Genomic DNA, 27,819 nt, shown 5'->3' with positions numbered 1-27,819 from the left:
CAGCAGTGTCTGCGTGAGTGACAACAGTCTGTGCCTACATGGCAGCAGCCATGGATCTCACGCCTCTGTCTGAGCTTCCATTGCAGCAATGAGATGTCAGGAGGATTTCATCTGCACTACAGTGGAAGCCCTGATGGCAGCCAACAGAGACTCATATATCAATGGGGAAAGTGTACGGGTCATCCCACCAGTGTTCTCATGGTGTTGGCCACCATTTACACGCTGGAAAGGGTGGGCTCTATAGTATAAAGAGGATAGATATGCTAATCTATGAGGTGTATGATGATGTAGCACTGACATCATGCAGTCATGTGCTAGATACTCCAGGCAGCAGACTGGCAGTCTTGAGGAGAGATGTGCCTTCCCTGTGGCCCTATGTACAGACTATTGTAAGTACACTAGTTTCTAAGTAAATACCCTGAGACGCCTATAGGTCTTCCTTGTTCAAATCCAGACATAGCACATTCTACAGCAGCATGGCAGCACCAATTTAGTTGATTGTTGGTGCCATATGATGATTGGCAAACAACACTGCCTCATGCTGAGCCAAGAGTCTACAGTCAGCACGGGGAACATAGGAGCAGCACCAGAGCCGCTTGGGCCACTGCAGAAATCATGCAGATGCGTGGGTAAATGAAAATTGCACATGCCCACTTGATCTGCATCCCAGGCAGGTCACAAATCATGAACCCATGCCCAAAACTGGCTTAAACCAACTTCTAGTCCTTAAAGTTCAAATCGATGTTTTAATTAATTTGCACATATCTCAATATTGCTGAAACTAGCAGATCTTGGTGTTATGATTTAGGATTCAGCTGCCAATGAGATAACAGGCCAATTCCAACTTGCAGATTTATAAGATTCAAATTTGTCAATGCAATGAACAAAAAATTGAAGTGCAAACTGGCCTGAGTTGTGTAGACCTGGAAGTTGGATTGCAAGGGCTTCCTCCCTCCACCACCAATACACAGTGGCATCAACTACAAGATGCACTGCAGCAACTCGTCAAGCCACTTTCAACTGCACCTTCCAAACTCATCATCCCCACCACCTAGAAGGAAAAGGGCAGTGGATGCATGAGAACACCACCACTTGCAAGTTCCGCTTCAAGCCACACACCACCCTGACTTTGAACTATAATGTGTTTCCTTCACTGTTGCTGGATCAAAATCTTGGAACTCCTTACCTAACAGCAGTGTGTGTACCTGCACCAGAAGGACTGCAGTGGTTCAAGAAGGTGGCTCACCACCAATTTCTCAACGGCAATCAGCAATGGGTAACAATGTTGGCAAGCTAGTGACACTCATATCCAAGGAAAGAATAAAAAAAAACTACAAGAATGATTTCTAGCTTTAAGAACCCGAGTCACTCTATTGGCTTAAACAGCTGGATCCTATTTACTTGACAGTGTAGACTTAGAGGTGACCTGATAGAGATTTATATTAAAAAAAGGGCCGGGATTATGTGCCTTTGGTAGGTTATTTCAATTTGTTTATTGGAGAGGACATGAGGATGGAGTACTTACATTTAAACCATGCTAGGACTAGGCTAGATGTCAGACAGTTCTTCTTTTCCCAGAAAATAGTCTCTGGGAAGCCTCGAATGCATTCCTGGTTTATGTGGTGCTTGCTGTCTGCCTACAAGCCTTCAAAAGATTGGTTCTTGGCTTGGGCAGATATAAAAGGTAACAGTTTACATATGCATGGTCAACGTAATCCCCTGGACTGATTTCAATTGCCTAAGGGGACAGAGAGGAACTTTACAGGTTTTTTCCCCCCTTAATGGCCTTAGGTTTTGTTCTTTTTTTACAGCTTCCAGGACATTACATGGCTGTGGGGGGTGGGAGGGGGGATGGGATGAGGAAGTGTTTAGTGATGATGCTCCAGGCATGGTATTCTGTGCAGCACCTTAATGAACCAGCTTGTCTTTTCCTGCCTGTCACTTTCATACGCCTCCAATTCAAACAGATCAGACCCAGAACAGCCCAGCAGGCTTTGTGTAAATGGAGAAGAAAAATGGACACTACCTTAAGAAATAGACCAGTAAAACTCCATATTTTATCAATGGTCACAATCTGCATTTGGGAGTTTGTTTGAAATTTTTTTGTGTTAAAGAATTTTGTAAAACTCAAAGTCTGTCTGCATCTCTTAACAACTACAAGCTTCCTAAGTTAGTGTTGAAATAATTAGCATTGACCTACTTAAATTATGGACATACTGTAGCCATTTATACACTTAGTAAATATTTTTAGCTGTCCCCAGGAAAAAAAAATCTCACTTTGTGTGTAATTATTTATATTTATACATGGCTTTGGACTCTGCTTTCTGGTTTTCTAATCATAGCTGGCAGTTTTCAGGAAGAAAACCATTTTCAAAGGTCATTATATCAGATTTTAGCTCCTGAAATAGAACCAAATCTGACTAGTCTCAAGGCAGTGCACTTGAAGGTGGAGAGTTTCAAGTAAAAATTGTGATCTGCAGAGACATGGAGCCAATTTTCAGAATATGTCAGTGACTGTACGTCTGATACCACTGGGTGGACCGTGCGTGGAGCATTCCCTGATCATTGGTATAGAAAAGTTGTACTGAAGTCTTACAGCCATCACAGAACCATGATTTAAATATTTATAGAAGGCCATGCATTGTGAGAAAATCGCATCAGGCAGGACTCAGGTGGCCAGTGAACAGTAGTTTTTTTTTAAAAATAGCCTGCCTTTTCAGTATGAACGAGACAGTAAGCCAAAGAAAATTATTCCAATTTGTTGCTAAATGCTCCAAATTGTCTCAAAAGATTATAATTTGTTTTACAAGATTTTTTGGTAAACCCTCTTAATGCTTCATGTTGATTGAATCATTTTCCCAGCCATTAGATCTAAAGTGCTAATTTGACCAAATCTTGCTACTATATTAGATGTTTGATGAGTTCGCCCAATAAAATCCATGTTTCACAAATTGCAACATGTCCAGAGTTTGGTTGCCTGCATCTATCCCCTATCATCCCTGTGCTTGCCAACATTCATTGGCTCCCTTATTTTCAAATTTCAAAATCAATGTCCCATCTACAAGTTCTTACCTCTCTGACTTCTACAGCCTTCTTCAGTCCTATATTCCAGGCAGGCTTTCTTCACTGTTCCAACTCTGAACTTTTTCAGAGCGCCACACTTAGCTCTCCACCTTCAATGGGAGGGCCTTCAACCACCTCAATCCCTCACTCTGGAACACACAACCCCCCCCCAGTTTGCAATCTTTCACCCCTCTACAGCCACCTCATAACTGGCCATCTTGTCCATACCCTCAGTCACTTTCTTGACCCTTTCAGCACAACGCTTCTCAGTCTGCTGCTTTTCTTCTGTATCTGAAGCAATTTGAACACATTATTATAGTTATAGGATGATTTTGCAATCCAGAGCTGCTCACAAGAAGCACAGCTTGGAAAATTGTGGGCACACAAGCCCTGATTTTGCATCCATTTATTTCAAAATTCATGTCACAGAACCACCAATTGAAAGTGCTATAAAATGCAAGTTATTGTTATTTGGTACAGATAGTGATATCTTTTACTTGAAAGTGAAGTGAATTTGCTGGAAACTAGAGTTAATAGCATGGAAAATAAATGTCACGGATGGTATTTCCCCAGAGATTTCCTGATCTGCTGCGATCTCGGCAGATCAGTAGAAATAGAGGAAATGGCCATTTATGCCACTTTGTGGAATTCCGCCATGACATGATTGTAGTAACCGTCGATTCTCTGAGTCAGAAGATCCTGGATTCAAGGCCTACTCCAGAGACTCGAGTACAAAACCCAGACTGACACTCCTATGAAGTACTGGGTGAATGCTACACTGTTGGAGGTGTCACCTTCTGGATGATAAATTAAACTCAGGCCCCGTGTACCCTCTTAGGTGGGCATGAAACACCCCATGGCACTATTTGAAGAAGAACCTGGCGTTCTCCCTAGTTTTCTGGCCAATATTTATACCTTAACCAATATCCAACCAGATTATTTGGTCAGTACCCCATTTATGTTTGTGCAACCTTGATCTGCACAAATTGGCTGCCATGTTTCCTACATTAAAGCAAAAATTAAACTTCAAAAAGTATTCCATTGGCTGTAAAGTGCTTTGCCCTGAGGTCATAAAAGACCTTATGGCTTCCTTTTTTATTTCTGCTGAGGCACAGTGGACAATCAGAAGAACCCCCCAAAAATTAACAAATGATGTGGAAAATCAAGACTCCCAGCAACAACTAATACAAGATTTTTATGGATAGAAATTTTGAAATTTTAAATCATCTTGGCCTGGAGCTTCCTCCATGGGCACAAATGGAAATTAGACTCATAGATGCATCCACAAACGTAACCATTTTGCTAATGTCAAGATCAACCAAGTATCTTCCCAATCTCATTAGAATCCACCCAAACTTAACCATAGAACCATAGAAAAGTTACGGTGCAGAAAGAAGCCATTCAGTCCATCGTGGCTGCACCGGCCATAAAAGAGAAAAAAAAGAAACTAGCCGCTCATTTTAATCCCACTTTCCAGCACCTGGTCCGTAGCCTTGCAGGTTACAGCACTTCAGATGCAGATCCAAGTACCTTTTAAATGAGTTGAGCATTTCAGCCTCATCACCAAATCAGTCAGTGAATTCCAGACACCCAGAGGGTGAATAAGTTTTTCCTCATGTCCCCCCATTCCTTCTACAAACCACTTTAAATTGATGCCCCTGGTAATTAATTCCTCGGCTAGGGGAAACAGATCTTTCCTCTCTACCCCAGCGAGGTCCCTCATAATTTTATACACCTCGATTAAGTCACCCCTCAGCCTCCTCTGTTCCAATGAAAACAATCGTAGCCTATCCAATCATTCCTCATAGCAGCAATTTTCAAGCCCTGGCAATATTCTTGTAAAGTGGGCAGAAATCAATGTAAACAATAGAGGCCCAGGAAATGCCAACCGCACACCCTATATTTCTTCTTTAAGTCTCAAAATTTAAGTTCCAACTTATTTAACCATTATATATGTACATTAGGCACACCACTTTTAAGAACCCTCAATCAGGGAAGCTTTTCAATTTTTAATGTGACTTATACTTATGCCATGAATATGCTTTAAAAGAAACAGATAATACAGAGCAGTTTTAAAATGAGGATAAGTTTTAAATAAATGCTCAAAAAACTGTAATTAAAGACCAGAAAAATTACTTTGTTTCCTGTTGTGCCTGAAAATCTAGCTGCAGTGTTGACAACAAGCATAATTGGATGATTCTCGCATTTCAGAGTTGGGGGCACAGCCAGTTTTGTGGACAGAGATTTTTTTGGACAGTGGGTTTTATGGGTGGGCATAAAAGATTGAGGAAACTGGGGCACATTGTATTCATGAGATCTAAAATTTCGCCATCTGTTAACTCACATGCAAACAATTTTTGGGTGTACAAAAGCAAAATACTGCAAATGATGGAAATCGGAAATAAAAACACAAAATGCTTGAAATGCTTAGCAGGTCAGGCAACATCTGTGGAAAGAAACAAAGTTAACGTTTCAGGTTGATTGAGTTTTCACCTGAACTTGCGACAGTTTATGGGTGTATCTGGGTGCAACTATGGGAAAAATTGCATACCTTTATTTCATGAATTGCTACAGTACTACTGCTTCTATTTTCAAGCACTGATAAATGTCACCCCACACACCACCCCCCCCCCCCCCCCCCCCCCCAAAAAAAATGACTGGTCTGACCTCATCCTTACCATCTAGTCAAGTCAATGTGTGTCCTTTCGGGCTTTGTTTTCTCTTTTTATTATTTATCAATGGAATTATTGCTTTTGGTGCCTTTTTCTGTTTTGACGTGCATCATTTTCAACTTGACTGCAGACAGTGACCAGGCAGAGTGGATCACCACCAGTCCATTACAGAACCTGCATGAACCACATTCCATTGAAATCAATGGGCTGAAAATATGACGGGTCCTGGAATGGGTGGGTGATCCTTTCTGCCAGATAAGTGCCTAGGTTAGGGATGCTGAGGAGAGAGAGTGAATAAGTGTTTGGCCGCAGCGAAGTATGAATCCAGACAGGACAGGAGACAGCAAGGCTGAGCTAAGTAACAATTTAAAATTCTTGGATGCAAATTGTAGCAGAAGGAAGGAGTTTCTTTTTTATTCTCCAATACTTATGTGACTGGGAGGATAAGGTGCTGGTCATAAGTTGTGCATTTCTGTGGGATATTTACACAATATAAAGCTAATTATAATAAATGGGAGAACAAATCTCATGTCTTTTCATCAGCAAGTTGAGGGAATGAGTGTGGCTTTGAAGAGGAAGACACAGGAATTAACATGAGAAAGTGAATGCAAAACAATTAACAAGGATAAATTAATAGTCCTAGACTCCTGAAGTAATTCTGCACAGATATTTTAAGGGTGTGCATGGCACTGGAGCAGTGCTCAACACAACCAGCTATAAGGTCAACAAGATAAAGAGGCAAATGCTGAAGGAAGCCATAATGAATGGGTCAAGGTTGGTAGAAATAGTTGTGAGAATTAAGACTAAAGAAGTTGTTCAAAAAGTTATATGAATGGACAGATATCAGGCACTGATTGTTAGTTACAGACGTAGAGGGAGCCAAGGAACCACAGGATACAGTAAGCCACAGAAAGATAGTAGTCATAGGACAATAATTACAGAATGAACCAGTCTAAGTCCAGGTAAAAAATTGAGATGAGCTACATGACAGCCAGTGGCGGTAGTGCAAAGGACCGAAATCATGCACCAGTTTAGAAGGTATGAATGTGAGGATCATCAAGAACAAAATGACAAAGAATATAAAGTAATATTCCTCAGTATAGACACATTCTGGCTGGGATTTTCCAGTCCCAACAGTGATGGGTTTAATGGCAGTCAGGCGGAGGGGGGTGGGGGGGAACAACAATGCGCAGGAGCTAAAAAATCGGTTTCTCACTGGCGTGAAATGATGTTGGGAACGTGCGCTTCGGCCTGTCATGGTGGGTTGCCATTCCCACCAGAGGCTGACATGAAGCCATTTTGCATCCCATTAATGGATGTAGATGAAGGTCCAATCGGAATTGTCTCTCCCAACCAATTATCTGCACCGCCTGCAGGATATCACGCTGATCCAGAACACCTCTGGATCAATGTGGCATGGAGATGTTGGTACTTAAATGGAAGAAGGCCTGGGGCAGTTTGTGGAGATCGGAAGGTGGAGGTCTCCAGCGACTGTGGACCCTGGAACATTACGTGTAGCAGTGGGTGGGTGGAGCATCAACCACGTGGATCTTCTCGCTGCAGGAGCTTCTAGGAGAAGGTGGATCTTCTCACTGCAGGTCAGCGGTGGTGTGGCAAATTTTGAGGTGCAGGAACTGTAAGAAAATATGTTGTTTTCCTAGGTATTAATCATTTGAGTCCCCAAAAATCAGTAAACTTTGCTTTTAAAGTGAAAAATATTAGTGGCGGTAGGCATTTTATTTTGAACCGTGCGGTATTTTGAATCATTAGTCTTTAGCACAGCTAAAACTTCATTCAACAATTTAATTATTAATCAAGCCCATTAAAAACATGAATTACAGAAAACTTTACTTACTTCTGACTGGGGAATGGTAAATCGAGGGGCCACTGCTTTTCTTGATTTATACTAATAACCTAGACCTGAGTGTAAAGGGCACAATTTCAAAATTTGGAGATGATGCAAGACTTGGAACTATTGTCATCTGTGAGGAGGATAGTGATAGACTTCAAGAGGATATGGACAGGCTGGTGGAATGGGCAGACACGTGGCAGGTGAAATTTAATGTAGGGAAATGTGAAGTAATATATTTTGGTCAGAAGAACCAGGAGATGTGACATAAAATAAAAGGTACAATTGTAAAGGAAATGCAGGAACAGTGGGACCTGGATGTAAATGTGAATAAATCATTGAAGGTGGCAGAGTAGTTGGGAAAGCAGTGAATAAGCCAAACTGAATCCTGGGTTTTATAAATAGAGGTATAGAATACAAAAGCAAGCAAGTTATGAACCTTCATAAAACATTGGTTCAATTTCAACGGGAAAGATGTAAAGGTTTTAGAAAGGGTGCAGAAAAGATTTACAAGAAAAGTTCCGAGAATGACTTCAGTTATGTGGATAGGTTGGCCAAGCTGGGGCTGTTTTCCTTGGAGAAGAGAAGGCTGAGGGGAGATTTGTTAGACGTGTTCAAAATCATGAAGGAATGGGATAGAATAAGTGAGGAGAAACTGCTCCCATTGGCAGAAGGTTGGAAAGTGGTTTGGATCTGAAATACACTGCCTGAACATGTGGTGAAGATAGATTCAGTTGCGGTTTTCAAAAGGGAACTGGATAATTATCTGAAGAGAAGATTTTACAGGGCTACATGGCAAAGGTGTAGTGGGACTAGTTGAGTTGCTGTTGCAAAGAACTGACACAGAGACAATGTGCTGAATAACCACCTTCTGTGCTGTAACCATTCTATGATTCTACTATAGATACATTCAAGGAAGTTGCTAAACGCATGAGGGAGAAAGAAGCTGAAGGTTACCCTGATAGTGTGATCAAGAAGGGTGGGAGGAGGCTTACATGGAACATAAACATCAACGTAGATGAGGTGGACAAAATGGCCTGTTTCTGTGCTGTAAATTCCATTTAGAGCTCCCAGCAGGGATTACAAACACTATGCCGCGATTCACATCCTCAGGCCATCACCGCAAGGAATTAATGTGAATCACTCTCTCTCCCCCCACATTCTATCTCCCCCCGCACCACACTCTCTCTTCACCTCTCACGCTCTCTCTGTGCCCTACAATCTGTCCCCCTACCTCACACTCTCTCCCCACCCCACTCTCTCTCTCTCCCTCACTCTCCCCCAATATTCTCTCTCCCCGCACAGTCTCTCACCTCCACACTCTCCCCCTACAATCTCTTCCCCCATCCTCACCCACATTCTCTCACTTACACACCACACTCACTCTCCCCCACCCCTCCCACATTCTCTCTTCCCCCCCACCCACCCACAATCTCCTGCCCACCTCCTACACTCCCGCTCCGCTTCCCATTCCCCAGTCTTTCTCCCTCCCACCCCCCAAACTCTGTCTCCCCCCACACTCTCTCTCTCCTCCCCCATCCCCTCACAATCTCTCTGTCACATAGTGTCTTGTCACTCACTTACTCAGATGCCGGTGGACCCTACTCTGGCTGCCTCGTGCCCTGCTTGGGCTCACCTGGGGCCTGCTTGGACAGGCTTGCGTTCCGCTCCGGCCCGTCTGGGCTCCGTGCGTGCTGCCTCGTGCTCCATTCTGGCCTGTCTGGGCCCCGCTCTTGCTCACCTGGGCCCTGCCACTTTGGCTGCCTCATGCTCCGAGCCCTGGAACTTACCTTCAAAACTTTCCTTCCCACTCTTTGTTGCTCATCCAATCACTGGCTGGTTTTACTCTGCATTTGCTCCTGAGCCTATCGGCAACAAATGCAAGGTGGAACCAGCCTGTGATTGGATGAGCAGCTTTACAGCATTTTTCAAATACAAGTCAGTTCAATGTCTAATAAGTTTTGCAGGCTGCATTGAGTTGGTCAAGCCTGCTTTAAATAGAAGGTGGGAGCAGCGCTCCAGCAGCACCACACCGCGCTGCAGGTGGACGGTTGCGGAGTGGCGATAGTCTGTGTTGGGTGGAGGGATTAGAGCGAGAGGAGAGGAATGAAGAGAGGGTGAGTGTGGAGGCCTGGAGAGGGGTGGGGGAGGTTGGGGATGGGAGGGCAAAGAGGGAGTTGCTGTTGGAGTCATGGAATGGGTGAGCTGATATGGAGCGGGAGGGTAGGAAGGGCTATCATGGAATGCAGTTGGGGGTGGGGGCGGGATGTGCAGGTGTGAATGGGCGTGGGGTTGTGTGCAGGTGTGAACCGGGACGGGGGAGGAAGCAGGGAAAGAGGTTTAGAAGGAGGGGTCTGTGGTGTCATCTGATGAGTCCTGGGGTGCACACTGAAGGAATTGTTAATAAGGGATAGTGACGGCTAAAGGGGGCAATATGAGCCATTACATTGGAATGGTGAGGGTTCTGTGATGACGGGTGAAGGGACGCTGAGGATTGTTGCAGGGGACATGGAAGTAAAACTGGATTCTGGAAGTGGGCAGGATGAGGGGGGGCATCTCTATTGTCACAGGGGTGGGCTCCTCAGGAAGGTAGGGGATGTGGAATTTCACCTGCAGGAGGGTGATGGGTTGTAGGGTTGCTGTGGGGAGGTCTAAGGTCACACCAGGAGGGTCAGTAGTAATAGTGGGGAGGTTGTGGGTCACAGGGGAAGGCTGGAAAGTGTTGGATTCAACCTGAAAAGTCACACACACCATGGCCACTTGCCACTATTCAGAGCCTCGTGGTGGAGATCTCGAGATGTTGCATGGGAATTGGGTCATCGGGGATAGGTTGAGTCAGCTCAACTCCGCGTAGTACTGACATTGCTTAGCATTTCAACAGATGAGCATGTGAAGGATGCGTGGAAGGCTTCATGCACATGACTCGCAAGGGCCCTGGCAAATAGTTTTGCCTCCCTGCATATGCATAATTCCAGTGGACATAGACCCAGCCTGGGTGGCCCTCTGAAGATGGGGTGGTGGTGGGGGCAAACTTAAGGACTACGAATCTCAATTAATTACACCTCATTAAAGTGCAAGTGTAGTCTATTTACAAAAGTGTAATAAAATTAACAATCATAGTGCACCCATGCAACCACATGTGAAATCATATCCTCTTAATGCTGCGTTCCCTACCACTTCTTCTAGGTTCTCCCCTGACATTCACAGCAAGGGTAAAGGCACCCTGCTGACCAGTTTTCCCTGTTGTCTTAGATGCCCTTGGTGGGAGTGCTCTGGAGACCCGAGGCCTGGAGGGCCCCAGCTTACTTTCGCCGTCCTGCTGTGGGGCAGCTGCTCCCTCTGCTGTCACAGAGGATGAAGCTGAAGGGTTCATAGGCAAGGGTGGATTCCAAAGGGCCGAACCCCCTCACTGAGTCCTGAGTGGAGGTCCCAAGAGGTCCACCAGCCACTCCTCATGCTCCCTATGGGTCCCCAAGGGCCCCTGTCTGATTCCTCAAGGAGAAGGGGCACCTGGAGGGGGTTGAGGTGCCCCATATCCCTCTTGCGTGCCACTACAAAAGCTCATCCATGGCTACAGAGATGGAGTGCAGGTCTACACACTTCATTAGCTGGCAGGCAGACAGACTCCTCCACCTCATGTGTCACTCTTGAGGGCCTCCGACACCTCTGCCTCATGTTCCCGGCTTCTTGCAGCATCTCAGGCAGGGCCAATCCCAGAGGCTTATCATCCAACCTGGATGTCACAGATGTATCTTCTCCAGCAGCCCTTCCAGTACTGGTGAGTTTGGCTGACTTTGCCCCCTCCTGCTGCGGTTATGTGTCCACACAGTGATCACCAGAGTGTGAAAATGTGAAAGCCTGCCTGAGTTAGATCGAGTACCCTCTAAGATGTTTGTCTCTGAGCTGGTGGAGGGTGCAGGTGACTGCTGTGATGGCTCTATAGGTGCACTTTCTTCCTCCTCCCCAATGTCCTCAATCCTCTGTGGGCTGGAGGACCTGCTGGACAGGATTTCCTCTTGTGGCCTTCCCCTCTTCCTGCTGGCACCTGTAAGTGAGAGAGGACAGAGCGAGTGACTACATGAGCTACTGCCAACATGGAGGAATGCATGACCCTTAGGTTTCTATGTGACTATATTACACATGGATCCTTACTGGATGGAGGCTGCCCGCTGACCTCTCCATCTGCTCAGGCTCGATCTGGTTCCTTCCTTGCTAGCTGGGGCTGCCTGTTCCTCGAACACAGTAAGGGTTTTAAGGTCAGGTGCACCCCCCCACCGCCCATCTCTCTCTCTCTCTCTCTCCTGTAGTGCCTTAATCTTTCCTGTGCAAAGAGAGATGGGGTTGACAGCAATTGGGTTTCATATATCTTTCTCATGTTTCCACTTTTACAAATTACCCAGTGAATTGTGTGCCATGTGTTTGATGCACTGCAGGTTGCCCACAAGGGTTCTAGGACAGCACCATCCAAAGTGGTGAGCCATGCATATAGAAGGATAAGGCTCACAGAGGCATATCATTAGCGATGCTTGCTGATGCCCTCAATGCCCACCACCCCTCTGCCTGCGCCGCCGCCCCCCCCCCCCAGACAGCATCTGAGCTCTCTGTGTGGAAGGATCAGGGACCCAGAGTGGCCTTTCTACCTGCAGACTAGATGGAATGTGGTGGGGCAATGAGGCACCACCTTATCACATTGTGTTGCTCTTTTATGCATGGGCCACATGGATAATGCCCTTGCCACTCTGCCATTCAGTAAGGTGAGTGTGAGCAGCTGAGGGTTCACTTACCCTGGCGACAGATGAGGCCATTCATCCACTTCCAACACTGCAGGACGGTCATCTGGTGAGGCCGTGGGCACTGACCATCTGGCGACTTCCTTCCCTGCAGGGTTGGCCACATGGTCTGGCTTCGCCCTTCCATCTTCGGGGTACTGGACGCCCCTCCCGGCCTCCACTGAATTGAGCAGCACGTTGAGGGAAGCATCACTGAATTTGGCAGCCAGAGCTCCTTGAGATTGGTGAGCCATCTCCTTCTTCAACAGTGGGTAAGCGACAAAGAGTTGATTCCGGGCACCTTTTAAATATGGCACCCAGATATGATGGCAGGGCGCGCATCATCTAGCCCACCCAGCCGAACATTGCAACTGCATAATTAGTTAGGTCAGCGTTGCACAATTCAGCACGAATTTCCGCTGGCTTCTGTGGCAGGAAATACTCCTGGCTTGTTAATTTCATCTCTAAATCTCTCTCCCAATTTGAACAATAGATAATTGCAATGTTAAACCATGACTAGGTTTAAATTAGTCTGAATTATTTAATGAAAGATAAACAAACACAAAAAATCATAGAGCAGAATTTGGCCCTTGGCAGGGGTGCTTGGCATGGGCAGGGGGGGCAGTGGCCGGGAAGCCGAACACCACCCACAATCGGCACCACACCGTGATATTACGCAGGTGGGCCGATAAGGCCCACCCAGCTTGGAACATGAGCGGTAAGCTCAACGATGCCTGTGCGGGCGGGGGGAGGAGTGCGACTGGGCTTAGTGCGAACTTCGCGCATGTGCGTGAAGAGCGCTTCAATCTCCCCGAGGCATGGAGCTGCCTCGGAGATGAAGTGCTGTTTTAAAAAAACTATGCACAAAATAAAAATGTCTTAAAACATGTCCCCTCATGTGACTCTGTCACATGAGCAGGGACATGTTTTTAATTCAACTGTTAAATTTTTATATTATTTTTATTTGCTTTGGGAAATCTTATCTCGCCCGTTTCCTAAAAAGTGCAAAGGCACTTGGCCTTTTCGCCTGCCTGCCAACTGTAGGATTGAACGGGCAGTGAAAAATTCAGGACAACTGTTAACTTAATGGCCTTAATAGATCTTTTAGCAGGGACACAGCTGGCTCTAGCACACGTTGACCTAACTGTCGCGAGAGTGTGCGTTAACGTCGGCATACTCGGCCAAAATCAACACGCTTTATTTCACGCTCGGGCATGTTGTGCATGCCCAGCGAAAAATCCTGCCCATATATTACGTAAATATTTGGAAGGGAAAATTGTAAAATGCTTCAAACAAAATCTTGAGCCCTTCTTCTATGACTAACTTTTATGTGCAAGTGTTTATTTCTTTTTTTATGAGACAGTTGCGCTAGTCCCAACTATATCCCTTAGAAATCCCAAACTAACGCTCTGAGATTTGGACACCTACAGCTGCTTAAGTGCCCCTGAAAATAGTTTCTGGGCTAGTTTTGGGACTTCCTGGATTTGAATAACCGTTGACCACATCTGAAGATAACTCACTGTCTTAAATGGCACATGTCACACTCTTTTTGTTTGTTCAAAGAGAGCTTGTTTCCTCCCTCAAGCTTTGCAAACAACCAAGGAAACTCGCAACATTTGTATTGAGTTAAGCTTAAGCTTCATGACTGAATTAAAGGAAGCTCTACAAAGCTAAAATGAGACAGAACTGTTTCATTTTGTCTCAACCATTCTGCTGAGAATGCACAATAAATAAAGGGCAGAATCTTCTGATGGCAACTGCGGCAAATGTTGAGACATTTACTGCTGTTGTGTGCTGTGACCCTGCAGAAGTCCTGACCCATGCATATGTGCTGTATTTACCTGGGAAATTTAAACACCAGATGGGTAGAATTGTGCTGCTTGAGCTTAGTGGCTTGATACTTCCATAAAAATTTACCCAATCCTTCTCCTGCTGTAAAGCTCAGTATTGGACAGTGACTAACAGTGGGAGCTGTTACGAACAAGCCTAAAAAACACCCGGCCTCTCCCCCAACAGTACACACCCTTCGACCTCTCCCCAGCAATGCTCAACCCCCCACACCGCCAACAATGTTCACCGACCTCCCCTGCAGCACCCACGACAATGCTATCCCTCCCCTCTGACAATGCTCACCAACCACACCCCCACCCCCCCACACCCCCTCCCATCTCACCCTTCAGAATCCCTGGCTCCTATCCAGCTGATGTTGGAAGAGTCAACATTCCAAGTTAGATCCCCAAAATGCTTTTCAATCTATTGTTCTGAACCATGATTGGAAGTGATTTGATTATACTGCACCATTATGCTCACAGTGTGACATGAAGAAAGTGGTTTGGAAGGCAGTTGGATTTTTCGATCATGCACGATAATACTGATCTAGTACTGTGCAACTGACTGGCCGAAATAGCTAGAGATAGCAGACACTGCACACAGATCCCGCCACCGTGTAACTCATTTACAGAAACATAATATTGTGCTTTGCAGATGCTGGAAAAGATCAATAAAACCATTTCTGGTATTAAAGGGAAATCTAGATAATATGCAATAATGTGGAATTCAGAATTCGAGATGTTACCCACAGAACTTATCAAGAATAAAGCAAACTGACCATAACCTTCCTGGCATATTAGCACCTAATCCTTTGTACACAAGAAGTTGACATTCTCTGACTTGTTCTTGTTTGAATGTGTTGTGTGTGTTGGTTCTGATTTTTCAAACAAGGATTAACATTTTAAAAGCAATTTTAAAGGAAACTCTTCCTCAGGCACTTAACTTACCTACAAATATCACTCAAGCTTGAATTGAACTTTGGACCGGTCCAGTTTACATCATTTATATAAACAGGAATGCACAACAGACCAGTCAGCATCTGAAAGAGGAAAGACAGGTTAATACTTTGGGTGGAGCTTATTCATTAGAAACATTGCAGCTTTAGCACTTGCTTCTCATCACTGCTTCATGGGTTTATGGGTGGAATGATATCACTGTGGTTTCCTAATGTTTTGTATATCTGCTAATAGCAGTGATGTTCCTGGCACTTAGAATACACTGCAGGGAAAGGAATAATCATGCCTCCTGCTGGTGAGATAAAAGTAGAATTCTAATCTGGGTTTCAGCAACAGATTGACAGATCAATCTATAAAAAATCAAATTAGACGGCTTTTACAAGATCTCCTTAAGTTATTTTCTTCATTTCAAAAGACAGTAAGTATTAAAACAGCAACATACAACACTATAACCAATATACAAGAAAATTTGTTTGAAAAAGAGAGCAGTGCGCAACCTTGCTGATGAAAAGTTTTAAAAATGTGACTGGTGGAATCCCAGTCTACAAATTACACATTAAAGCTGAGTTGTTCGAATTGTTTAAAGAATTTCTTTTGTTTCTTGTGGATTACCTAAAACCATAATTGCCACAGCAAAAGAAGGTTTTCCCCTTTATTGTGAGCTCACAATGATTGACACAGTCTCGCTAATCCTGACTGAAACAGCATTCGAGTTATGACGGTGTCAGTCTGCAGCACTTTTCTGACTCACTATGAGCACAGGGTGCGGATTGAGGGTGGACTTTGTTTTTGATTACCAATTCATTACTGTAGGGCTTAAGGCTAGCACAAAAATCCACCTCTTCCTCATTTTATTGTGAACTAATAACAAACGTTAGTCATGTATCAGGACAAATTTGTACTGAAGTCGTGCCTGCCACCACATGCTATGCCTGCAGTCTCTAAAGCGTGTAATAGTATATTCAAATTTCTTCAATTGACTTCAGTCAGTACATTCAAAAACATTTGGTGTGCCTGCTTGACTAACTAGCCTATGTAACTTAAAATCCTAGACAGGATCTGTAATTTATGTATTTGGCTTTGACATAAATGTATACTAATTCCACCGAATGGAATTTTTTAGTCTCAGAGAGCTGGCTGATTGCAGCCAGTGGGAACTAAAATGAGGATGGTGCCATATAAATGGTTAATACTGTATAATTGTAGGATTTTTGTAAAACACTGATCAAGGTATCCTTTCATCTAGTTTGCCTATTTTTTTACATTCTATCTAAGGATATACACAGAACTACAGTTTGCCTTGCTAACAACGCTATTTTAACTGGAATACCAGACAAATGTAAACTGATACATTTGGAGTTACTGGGATAGATCTTGGGCAGAATTTTTAGCTTGGCGGATGGGCATACGCCCGACCTGATCTGCCATGAAATCGCACGAGACAACATTGGGTGAGCGTCCCAACACCATCCTGCGCTCGCATGATATTTCGGTTGGCGGGTGCGCACAAAAGTCAGAAGCGCATCCACCAACAATTAAGAGGGCAATTAAGCCCAACGGAGCAATTGACTCCGATTTTTCATGGTCTATCCAACCTTATGGTTGGCAGATGGGCGAATCAGCTAGGCGGCCTTTACATTTTTCATGAAACCTCATCCACGGGCAGGATGAGGTTTCCGTGATGAAATAAAATATAAATAAATTTCTGTGCACTGCATTTTCAATAGCTAGATTTTCAGGTGACATATTATGATGCATGGACACATTTTTTCAGCTTTTGAAACCTTTAATTTTGCCTTTTCAGGCCTTCAGCTCCCTGAGGCAGCTATCTCCCTTCAGAGAGCTTTCTCTCAGCGTTGGCCCACGGCCACGTTGATGTCAGCGTCCGCCCTCTTCCCATCCCCACCCTGGCAGCGCTGAGCTTTTCAACATGCATTTCACACTGGCTGGCCATTAATTAGGTTGGACGGGCAGGTCCATTAATTAGTTAAATGACTCTGTCAATGGCCTCAATTGGCCACTAACGGGTTGGAGAGTCCATTAGAACTTGAAATGTTAACCTTTTTTTTCTCCACAGATGCTGTTAGACCTGCTGAGTTTTTCCAGCATTTTCTGTTTTTGTTTGAGGTTTGGCAGAGGTTAGGAACGCCTGCATCTCCTGAGCCCTCTGAAGGAAACAGTGCTCTGCAATTGTAGGGCTGGTTGACACCAAAGCAGTTGCATCTGGCATCACTGAGAACGTTTTGCTTGGAGTATGTTCTTGATTTATTGCCCCTTCTTAAATCCCACCTGAACCTCATCCTGCTATCTGACGAAGTACAAACTACAGGTGGTGTGACCATTGGAAGAAATTTCCCCCCTGTGTGGGCGGGGGTGCGGGGAGGATTTCCCTTAGCCGAGAGTGCACTCTTTGGCGCATGTGGTAAAGGTACAAAAACAGAATTTCCCTGACGTGTCCCCTCATGTGACACTATCACATGAGTTGGGACATGTCCATCACTTTAAATCAAACATTTATTAAATTTTTTAAAACCCTCATGAAACCTCATCCCGCCCCTGGATGAGGTTTCATGCTTCTTTTGAAACCTGCCAGGGCTCCCAGCCTGCCCACCAACCTTAAGGTTGGATGGGCAGGTCCATTAATGAGGTTAATGACTTTGTCAATGGCCTCAATTGGCCATTGACAGGTCGGCGGGTGCACTGCTGATTCGGCTGCACCCCCGCCGACCTGAAAACTGAAATGACATGGGGTGACATCGGGAGTACCGCCCGACGTCATCCGCATCATTTTATGCATTGGAGAGCGGGCCTCACCCCCACTCGCGACCTAAAGATCCTGGCCCATGGGCTTCTTACTTTCCCTCACGCCAATCCTTGTCTTAAACATTTTTGTTTTTAAATGTACAAAAACTCACTTATGATCAACCACTGCAATCTTATCATGATAGATGAGAGCTACACAAGAACTCTGATGAAGAGCACCATCGCTTAATCAGGCAGTCTCAGCCACCAACTCACCAACCCACTGTCCAAATTTTAGTTGGCAGTATAGAGTTGGGATCAGCATATGGTGACTTACAAGACATAGTGGGCTGCAGCCAGGCTGAGGGAAAGGATAATTTGTGTGCTAACTCTCCAGAGAATGAGGTCACAGACAAGATCTGCTGCAGAGGACTTGGATAAGGACTTTGATGTGACGATGTATAGGAGGATGTTGAAGGGCATGCAAACCAAGATAGTTCATGCATTGGCAGGCCTGTCACCGACCCTCTATGAGCGGCAATACATTTCCAAGTCAGGATGGTAGGTGGCTTGGAGGGGAACTTGCAGGTGGGGGCATTCAACTGCTGCCCTTGCCCTTCTAGTTGGTCGAGGTCGTAAATTTGGAAGGTGCTGTTGAACAAGCCTTGGCAAGTTGCTACACTGCATCCTGTATATAGTGGATACTGCTGCCACTGTGCACTGGTGAAGAAGGGAGTGAATGTTTAAGGTTGTGGGTGGAATGCCAATCAAGTGGGCTGCTTTGTCCTAGATAGCGTCAAGTTCTTAGGGTGTTGTCGGCGCTGACTCATCCAGGCAAGTGGAGAGCATTCCATCACACTCCAGACTTGTCCTTTGTAGATTGTGGACAGACTTTGGGGAGTCAGGAAGTGGGGTAGTTGCCACAGAATTCCCAGCCTCTGACCTGCTCTTGTAGCCACAGTATTTATATGGCTGGTCCAGTTCAGTTTCTGGTCAATAGTAATCCAGGTTGTTGATGTTAGGGATTCAGTGATGGTCAAGGGAGATAGTTGATTCGCTCTTGTTGGCGACGGTCATTGCCTGGCACTAGTGTGGTGCAAATGTTATTTGCCGTTTAATATCCCAAGCCTGAATGTTGTCCAGATCTTGCTGCATGCGGGCATGGTCTGCTTCAGCACCTGAGAAGTCATGGATGGTACTGACTACTGTGCATTCATCAGCAAACATCCTTATGATTACCTTATGATGGAAACAAGATCATTGATGAAGTGGCTGAAAAAAAGCAACTGGTTCAGCCTAGGACACTACTCTAAGGAACTCTTGCAGCAACACCCTCGTGCTGAGATGATTAGCCTCCAACAACCATGAACATCTTCCTTTGTGTGACACAAACCAGTGAAAAATTCCCCTCTCCCACCACCACCCACACCCACTTGCTCCACCAATTCCCATTAGCTTTAATTTTGCTAGGTCTCCTTGATGCCACACTTGGTCAACTGCTGAATTCTTGCCAAGGGATTCAGTTGCTTTGTTCATGTTTGGACCAAGGCTGTAGTGAGTTCAGGAGCCAAGTGCCTATGGTGGAACCCAAACTGAATGTCAGTGAGGATGCTATTGCTGAGTAAATGTTGCTTGACAGCACTGTCTCTGACACCTTCCATCATTTTGCATGATTGAGTGTAGAGTGATATGACAGTAATTGGACAGATTGGATTTGTCCTGCTTTTTGTGGACAGGTCATACTTGGTCAATTTTCCACATTGTCAGGTAGATACCAATGTGTGCCCGTATGAAACAGCTAGGGCTGGGCTAGTTTTGAAGCACAAATACTGCAAGTCCAGAAGTCTTGTAATACCCTGATGTTTTCAAGGCCCATAGCCTTTGTTATATCCAGTACCTTTAGGCATTTCTTGGTATCAAATGGAATGAATCACATTGGCTGAACACTGGCCCCCTGTGATGCTGGGGCCTCAGGAGGGGGCACTCCTGGCTGAAGATGTTTCAGCCTTGTCTTTTGCACTGATGAGCTGGACTCCCCTATTGTGGAGGATGGGATGTTTGTGAAGCCTCCTCCTTCGGTTAGTTGTTTAATTGTCCACCATCATTCACGACGGGATGTGGCAGAGCATTGACCTGAAGCATTGGTTGTGGGATTGTTTAGCTCTATCACATACTGTTTCCCTGCCTATGCATATAGCCCTGTGGCAGTTTTAACAGGTTGGCATCTCATTTTTAGGTATGTCTGGTGCTGCTCTGGGCATATTCTGCTGCACTCCTTAATGAGCCTTGAGCATGGTCACAGACCAGCTGGTGGAATAACAGCCCTTGAAGCTGTAGAACCCTTTTTAAAAATATATACTTTATTCATAAAATATCTGAATGAACATTACAAAACATTTCTAAATCGCCATCACAAAAAGTGCAATCAGATTCAACTTTTACACATGGATCAAGAGGTGCTTCAGTACAATCAATGAATATTACAGTCATTTCAATATGGCCTTTACAGACAGACAGTGCAAGGGTATTGGAGTTATTAACATACATCATGTTGCACTCAGAGGCGCTTCAATACAATTATAATACAATTAGTATTCAATGCATACATTTATTATGAGCCATACAGCCCGAGGGGTCTATACCTTTCCCAGCCCCTCGATGCACCAAGGCAGAAAGGTCTTGGACAGCAACCTTTCCCCATTGCGCTTTTGCTGCAGCTGCCCCAAGTTTTAGTGTGTCCCTCAGCACGTAGTCCTGGACCTTGGAATATGCCAGTCTGTAACACTCGGTCGGGGACAATTCTTTGCACTGGAAGAACAGGTTTCGGGCAGACCAAAGAGCGTCTTTCACCGAGTTGATGATCCTCCAGCTGCAGCTGATGTTTGTCTCGATGTGTGTCCCTGGGAACAATCCATAGAGCACAGAGTCCTGTGTCACAACACTGCTCAGGATGAACCGCGACAAAAGCCACTGCATCTCTCTCTAGACCTTCTTTGCAAAGACACATTCCATGAGGAAGTGAACAATAGTCTCTTCCCCACCACAGCCACCTTGAAGGCAACGTGCAGAAGGTGTGAGACTCCTGGCGTGTTGGAAGGATCTCACCACCAGCCAAGCTACATTTTGGTGCTTGTTGGAAAGTTCTGATGAAGAGGCATTCTGCCAAATGACTTTGACGGTGTGCTCGGGGAACCATCGCACAGGATCCACCATCTCCTTTTCCTGCAGGGCCTCTAAGACATTACCTGCTGACCACTGCCTGATGGTGGTCAAAGGCGTTTCTCTGCATAAATTTTTCTACAAGGGACAGGTGGTACAGCAAGTTCCAACTACTTGGAGCGTACCGTGGCAGTGTGGCCAGACCCATCCTTCACAACACCGGGGATAGGTAGAACCGCAGCACGTAGTGACACTTGGTGTTTGCGTACCGAGGGTCTACACACAGCTTGATGTAGTCGCACACAAAGGTGGCCAGCAGGATGAGGGCGATGTTGGGCACATTTTTCCCCCTTTATCTAGAGGCTTGTACATCGCATCCCTGCGGACATTATCCATTTTCGATCTCCAGATAAAGCGAAAGATGGCTAGGGTGGTCGCCATCGCGCAGGAGTGTGGAATGGGACAGACCTGTGTCACAAACAACACCGAGAGTGCCTCACACCTCATGACCAGGTTCTTATCTGCAATAGAGAGGGAGCGTCGCTCCCACATGCCCAGTTTTCTTTCCACCATAGTAACTCGCTCCTTCCAGTTTCTAATGCATGCCCCAGTCCCTCTGAACCATATCCCCAGTACCTTCAGGCCGTCTGACCTGACAGTGAAGGAGACAAAGGATTGGTCAGGTCAGTTCCTGTAGAACATGGCCTCACTCTTGCCATGATTTACCTTGGCTCCCAAGGCCAGTTCGAACTGGTCACAGATGGTGATCAATCTGCGCACCGACAGGGGATCTGAGCAGAAGACGGTGACATCATCCATGTACAGGGAGGCTTTGACCTGAGTGTCTCCACTGCCTGGGATCATCACTCCTCTTATGCCCGGATCCTTCCTGATGGACTCAGCAAAGGGTTCTATGCAACACACAAACAGGCGAGAGAGGGCAGTTCTGCCTGACTCCAGATTTAATTGGAAAACTTTCTGATTCCCACCCATTGATTGAAACCGCGCCACTGATGTTAGTGTAGAGCTGTTGGATCCAGTTGCGGATTCCAGAACCTTTTTAAAAAATATGCTTTATTCATAAAATATCTGAATGAACATTACAAAACATTTCTAAATCGCCATCACAAAAAGTGCAATCAGATTCAACTTTCACACATGGATCACAAGGTGCTTCAATACAATCAATGAATATTACAGTCATTTCAATATGGTCAATACAGACAGTCAGACAGTACAAAGGTACTGGAGTTATCAACATACATCATGTTGCACTCTGAGGTGCTTCAATACAATTAAAATACAATTAGTATTCAATACATACATTCATTTTGAGCTGTACAGCCCGAGGGGCTCTCAGCAGTTCCCAGCCCCTCGGTGCACTGTGGCAGAAAGGTCTTCAACAGCGAGCTTTCCCCATTGCGCCTTTGCGACAGCTGCCCCAAGCTTTAGTGTGTCCCTCAGCACGTAGTCCTGGACCTTGGAATGTGCCAGTCTGCAACACTCGGTCGGGGACAACTCTTTGCGCTGGAAGACCAACAGGTTTTGGGCAGACCCAAGAGTGTCTGTCACCGAGTTGATGATCCTTCAGCTTCAGTTGATGTTTGTCTCGGTGTCTGTCCCTGGGAACAGCCCATAGAGCACAGAGTCCTGTGTCACAGGGCTGCTCAGGATGAACCTCAACAGAAACCACTGCATCTCTCTCCCGACCTTCTTTGCAAAGGCACAATCCACAAGGAGGTGAACAACGGTCTCTTCCCCACCACAGCCACCTCAAGGGCAACGTGCAGAGGGTATGAGACTTCTAGCAATCGGCATAAAAGGATTTGCTGATCCTCAAAATGTCAGACTGCGATGACTTTACTGAGCCGTCTTCTTCCTTCAGGCTGCTGATCACAGAGCTCTCTCTGTGTACCTTTTGGAAGAAGAAACGTGAGCACATCTCATCCTGCTCCACAGAACGGACTCTGGAATGGAAGATGATCTTGGAGGCCTCCGAGGCAAAGAGCAAGGCTTGCTGGCTCTTCACCTCTTGGAGTTCCTCCTTGACATCGACCCCCATCAACTGCAGCCGGAGCAGATTCTGCATGTTTTTCTGGAGTCGGGATATTTCCCTCTGTTCCTTTCTGGCTTTCTAGGCACCTTTGAGGATGAAAAACCTCTTGATGTTTCCTTTGATCGCTTCCCACCAGTGTGTCAGGGACTCAAAGAGGGGTTTCACTGTTCTCCAACCTTTGTAATCCCTCTTGAGCTCCTCATTGTTCTCTGAGGTCAGCAGTTGCACGTTTAGCTTCCATGCCCCCCTGCCCACCCTCTGGTCTTCCTCTAAGTGACAGTCAGCCAGTAGGAGGCAGTGGTCAGAGAAGAACACCGCTTGATGTCGGTGGATCTGACTGCGAACGCACAGGACACAAACAGAAAGTCTATCCTGAAACTGATAGACCCGTCTGGCTACGACTAGGTGTATCTACGTTGCGCTCCATCTGCAGGGTTGCTGAAGTCGTCTTGCAGCTTGGCATCCTTAACTGTTTCCATCAGGGATCTGGACCTAGTGTCCAATCTGCCGTCGGCCCTGCCAGATCGTCCAGCCGCATCAATGATGCAGTTGAAGTCACCGCCCAGAATGACCAGCCTGGAGGTCGCCAGCAGCAATGGGAGCTGCTGAAAAACTGCCAGCCACTCGCCCTTTTGTGCCGGGGCGTACACGTTAATGAACCGGAGTGGAGCGTTCTTGTACGTTACGTCTGCTATGAGGAGGTGCTTGCCCACCACCTCCTTAACCTCGGAGACGGTGAAGTTGCCTCCCTGCAGCAGAATACCCAGTCCGGAGGAGCAAGAATCATTTTCTCCCGACCAGATCAATGGCCTATGGGACCACCATCGTGACCATTGCCTGTAGGTACTGAGGTACGGTATCACACACTCCTGCAGATACAACAGGTCAGCTTTGACCTTGGCAAGGTAGTCCAAGGTTGCAACACATCACATAGTAGATTTAATGCTACTCACATTTATGGATACAATCTTTACACCCATTTTAAAGCATTTAGTCTCTTACCAAACCTGTTGTCTCTGCGAGTTCCAGACCTTTGGCCTGCTCCTGCATACCCATAGTGTTCACAAATTGCCTCACTTTGGATGGGCTGAGGAAATTGTCCTGAACTTCCCCATTGGCAATTTTCTGCTCAGGTAGCATCTGGGGGTTCGTGCAGAGAATGGGATTTGAAATGTCCTCTGTTGGAGAAGTGTCTCCACCCCTCTCCCCCTCTGGGACGTTGCTGCTCCCGGCTTCCCGAAGCTGGGGTGAGCTGAGCGCCTCACTGCTCCCAGATTCCTGGGGCTGGGGTGCGCTGGCCTCTTCGGGTTGTGGGCAAAGTTGGGGTGCGCTGGTCTCCTCATTGTCTCCAATGTTCTGGAGCTTGGGTGTCTCGTCCTCCAACTCCCTAGAGCTTTGCCGCTTCTTCTGTAAATGCCGCCCTTTCCCTTCTTCGACCAAAGAGCAGCTGCGCTTGTCATCCGTGTCGGATGGGAGATGCCTCTTGCCACTTGTCTGGGAAGTGGCTTGGTCCCTTCTTAGCCCCTTCTTCCTTTTGGCTCTCTTCACCAGCTGCCACTACCCCTACTGATTTTCCGCTGCTTCCTCCTCCTCCATTGATTCGCTCTCCTGAGGAGTGGGAGGTTCGGGGGGCAGTGTTGTTGATTGGCTGTCTGCTGCCTCAATCTTTTCCTCCACCTTGTCTTTCTCTGTGTCCTCCTTTGTCCCGTTGTTCTCACTGGGGGCCTTGGTGGTTGGAGTGTTGCAAGTGTCCTTGTTAGTAGTAACACGAAGCATTTCCTCTGCTTTCCCTTCATTGGCTTTGGCTGCCTGTGCATAAGTGAGGCAGCGTTTGGGGCAAGTCCTGTAGAGGTGACCTGCCTCGCCACACAGGTTGTAGCACTTAGTTTGTTTGCAGTCCTTTGCCTGGTGGCCTTCCTGTTTGCAGTTCTTGCAGAGGGCGGCGCTGCAGTTGGCCGCCACATGACCAGACTTGCCACATGAGCGACAAAGTTTGGGCTGCGACAGAGACCGACCGAAATAGACTGACATAGACCGACATAGACCGACCGACCGACATAGACCGACCGACATAGACCGACCGATATAGACCAAACGACATTGACCGACCGAACGACATAGACCGACCGACATAGATGGACTGACATAGACCGACCGACCGACCGACATAGACCAAATGACCGACATAGACCGACCAACATAGACCGACCGACATAGACCGAAGGGCATAGACCGAACGGCATAGACCGACAAAGACTGACCGACTGACATAGACCGACCGACATAGACTGACCGACATAGACCGACGGACATATACCGACCGACATAGACCGACCGACCAACATAGACCGACCGACCGAGACCGAACAACCGACAAAGACTGACCGACCGACATAGACCGGCTTCCCCTGATAGCGAAGCTGGAAGGAGGGTGGAAGATGGCTCCCTTACCATCGGTCTTGAGCGTGACCGTAACCTGGCTTTTGCATGTCCAAATCCCGAAGGCGTCTCTAACCTCGTTGCAGCTCCCAACCTTGTCGACGTACCTGGCAAGGAAGGTGAACACATCGGCGACAGGAACGTAGGGGTTGTAGAGATGCACAGTCACCACACGGTCCCATTGCAACGGCAGAGCAAAAAGCAGCTCCACTGTCAGGATCTTCATCTCCTGCTGGTCTCTCTTCTCCTCGAACACCTTCAGGAACTTGACGCAAGCTGCCACACGCTTGAAAGTCATGTTGAAAAATCCAACGCTGGGGAAGTCTTACAGGGAGTAGATCTCCTCCGCTTCAAATCCACACACCTTCAACAGGATCCGCTTGATGAAGAAGACCCAATCCATGGGCGCTCCTCCTTTGCTGTCTTTCACCGTCACCCGAACAGTGTTACGTACCCTATGGAATGGGGCTCGACTGGTTATAGACATCGCTTCATGACTACACTTGATCTTAGCCAAAGGCCGAGAAGCGATCCAGAACCTTGCCTCATTAACATGTGGAATCCACAAAGCCGTGTGCACATTGTCTTGCCTGGAGAACCAACATCTGTGCAAAATACTAGCTATTACCATCACTATTACTAACTATGTAAGCTCAAATTATTGAAATGCAGAGCAGTTCCATGTTCCCTAAGGGCACAGTTGTCTGGATTATCACTCTTCCCTGAAGTGACACCTCCAAAATAGGTTAACTGGTTAATTAGTTCAGTGCTGTTTGTGAAACTTTGCTGTATGCAAATTGGCTCTTACAAGTCAAGAATATATTTCAAAAATCATTCAAAAGTAAAGTACTGCAGATGCTGGAAATCTGAAATAAAAACAGAAAATGCTGGAATCACTCAACAGATCTGGGAGCTCCTGTGGAGAGAGAAACAGTTAGTGGGGAAGTTGCAGGGTCGATCCCAGGGCAGCTGCTGATTCTGGGATCCCAGGATGGTAGGAGAAATTTGAGGCATCATGGGGGGTTGGGCAGGCCTGAGGGAATAAGAGACCTGGATGAGGGAAGGGCCAGGAGATCCAGGAAGGGATAAGAGGCCCCAGATGACAGGGGTATGAGGGGTGGCTGCTGGATGGATAGGTGCACTTTTGAGACCTGGCAAAGAATTAGAGGCTTTGGGTGCGGGTTGGGGTGGGGGAGGGGGGGGTGGCGGGGGTTGGAAATGTGCCTGATCAGGGGTTGTTCAAGCAGGCATGCTGGAGCCAGGAAATCGGTATAAAGATGCTCAACTCATGCACAAGGCTAGCCCTCACCTGGATGTAGCTGCTGCATTTTCTGAGACTCGGGAAACCCAGCCAACCACAGTGGAAGTTGAAAAGCCGAACAACAATGAGGCTTGCAGCCTCATTATTATATTTAAAGGGCCAACTTTGGAGCGATTGGGATCCTGCCCATCTTCCCACCTCAGTTAAAGTCGATGTGGGTGAGTTAGAGGCAGGTTGGGTTGGGAATCTATTTTTTTTAAGATTTTAATCTCCCAACCAACCTAAATCCAACCACTATTTTTGGGTTAAAATTGTGTATGAAAGATGAACAGACAAGGAGGGAGTGAGGGAAGGAGACATATGAAGCAAAATAACTGAATTTTAGGTTGTTAGGGTCTTTTGTCCATTCTAGTTAAACTAGTTTATATGGAGAAGTATTCCTTTACAGAAACACTGATTTCCTGAAAGGATGTAGGATTTAGGATCCAGTGCAACCTCTCCACTCCACATTGCCTTTTTCAGTTTCTGGCAAGCATTTATATGGTTTAGCAAATACTCTGGAGACCAAGCCTGTGGACATTAATAATATGGAGTGGTGATCATGAATAGAGACCACATAACTTTCATCAATCTAACATGTATGCTGCTATAAAACAACTGAATACTGCCATTCAGTGAGGAGCCCATAAATGGATTAATGTGGTAATAAATTGGCTTAGAAAGCAAGTGCCTGGAATCCATGTAGAAGTACAGTACATTACTGCTTTCTAAGTCTGAAAATTCAGTCAATAAATGTTCATGGAACATGTTTGATCCTGAAAATTGTGACAAAACGTCTACTTGAAGAGTGTGTTGAGAATGCAATATTTATGAATTTTTATTTTTACGTTTTATTTTTATGTAGGACTGCGGTAGTTTAGCTACCATTGATTATCAAGTGCTGAACTACAAAAGTAACATTTTAGATAACTTTAAATAAGTGATATGATTGCCTTAGATTCGTGACATGTCAGCTAAACTTCC

General features: G+C 46.1%; 1 protein-coding gene across 1 annotated transcript in view; it reads left to right on the top strand.

Moving 5' to 3' along the window:
* sugct (succinyl-CoA:glutarate-CoA transferase) overlaps positions 1-27,819 on the top strand; it is a 607,005-nt gene that overhangs the window by 461,862 nt on the left and 117,324 nt on the right. The window lies entirely within an intron of this gene.

The sequence above is a fragment of the Carcharodon carcharias genome, chromosome 6 (assembly GCF_017639515.1).
Source record: "Carcharodon carcharias isolate sCarCar2 chromosome 6, sCarCar2.pri, whole genome shotgun sequence".
NCBI lineage: Eukaryota > Metazoa > Chordata > Chondrichthyes > Lamniformes > Lamnidae > Carcharodon > Carcharodon carcharias.
The sequence above is the reverse complement of the archived record's forward strand: the minus strand, read 5'-3'. Positions and strand labels throughout refer to the sequence as shown.